This window comes from Notolabrus celidotus, unplaced genomic scaffold, assembly GCF_009762535.1.
Source record: "Notolabrus celidotus isolate fNotCel1 unplaced genomic scaffold, fNotCel1.pri scaffold_355_arrow_ctg1, whole genome shotgun sequence".
NCBI classification, from domain to species: Eukaryota; Metazoa; Chordata; class Actinopteri; order Labriformes; family Labridae; genus Notolabrus; species Notolabrus celidotus.
The window spans coordinates 32,501-33,931 of record NW_023260181.1 but is presented as its reverse complement, the minus strand read 5'-3'; the positions used below and the strand labels follow the sequence as shown (position 1 = coordinate 33,931).

Sequence of the window (1,431 nt, the reverse complement as noted above, 5' to 3'; positions counted from 1 at the left end):
ATTAAAGCATTAAGCACTTATCCAGACGGGCCTTTGACAGCTGCTTACACTCAGATATTAATAGTTTACAACTGCTTGGAGAGTTCGGACACACACTCCACATTCCAGCGCCCGGATGCAGCGTGTTCGGTCTCTCTGGGTCTGCAGCGGTCACGTCCACGCCTCAGAGCGAGGGAGATCTTCAGAGACAGGAGGCTGGAAGCTGGATGATCTTCTGTTGGTGTTGAAGTGAACTTAGAGTTCTCTTTAAGGGTTCATAATTAAAACCTTTACTTGTAGAGGATTTTCAAAATGCACGTTATAAAAGTGATTAACAAAGGCAGAGAATAAAACCTGCAGGCATGTCGAGAAAATGTGAAGAAGAGGAAAAATAAACATTTCAGAAATGAAGTTAAATATTTAAAATTAATAATTTAAATTAATTGATTTTAGTTGAAGGTTTTATGAGCGTACTGCATCAAGTGAGGACATTGAGATGCTGTATGGGTGACACCATCGTTTTAATGTGTATAAATCTGTTATATATATAATATGTAATGAATGTGTATTAATCTTATGTGCTTTGTTCATGCCAATAAAGTTAATTGAATTGAATTGAATTAAATAAATAAATGAACAAGTAAGTAAATAAATAAAATAGATAAATAAATAGAAGGAAAATTGCTTTTCAGATGTTTTAGGACTAAAATGTTTTGCTAACTTCATCAATCAGTAACAAATAATCAAAGTTACTCTATATTAGTAAAACATGTATAACTCCTGCAGTTTATTATTCTATGGTTGTAATAATTTAAGGTTTTCTATGTTTTTTGAAGACAAATTGATGCAAAGCCTCAGGGATCATGTGACCTTACACATTTTAGTTTATTAATGTTTTTCCAGGGTGACTGGAGAGGCCATGGACACGTGAAGTGTGATCATCTACATGTGCATGAGTATTAAAGGGAGGATACCCAGACTGTCTTACTCTCCTAAAGTTGAAACCTCTTCAAATCTGTTTTTATTAAAAACTTAAAACCTCTTTAAATGTAATAAAGACAGACGAGTCCTCAGTCAGAGGAGTCAAACACTCTGCAGTAAAAGAGTCTTTATGAACCTCCTGAACACGTCCTTCAGAAACACAATGAGCCGTCACCAGACGTTACCACAAATAACTTTATTTAAATTGTCCTCCTGAGCGTTTGGTACAGCCCTTTAAACACGGAAATGACACCAAGTTCAAGTTAGTAAAAATACCATCATTTCAACTTTTTATAACATCTCATGTTAACACAACTTCAAACCCAGTGTTATTAAATGTTCTATAGAAACTCTGAACAGCAGCAGACAGACGTGACGGCGGCGAGGAGGAGGCTGCAGAGAGGAGAGGGAACGCTGTCAGACGGAAACCTGGAGGAACGTTTTCACACGTTCATTTGGCTTCATCACCAG

At 36.6% G+C, this 1,431-nt stretch overlaps 1 protein-coding gene across 1 annotated transcript in view; it reads right to left on the bottom strand.

Moving 5' to 3' along the window:
• Positions 1-1,137: 1,137 nt before the first annotated feature.
• ttll4 (tubulin tyrosine ligase-like family, member 4) overlaps positions 1,138-1,431 on the bottom strand; it is a 21,192-nt gene continuing 20,898 nt past the window's right edge. The window contains exon 21 of the mRNA XM_034679154.1: positions 1,138-1,431. This exon is cut by the window's right edge and continues 2,753 nt beyond it. The gene's annotated coding sequence lies outside the window, so the exon portion shown is untranslated.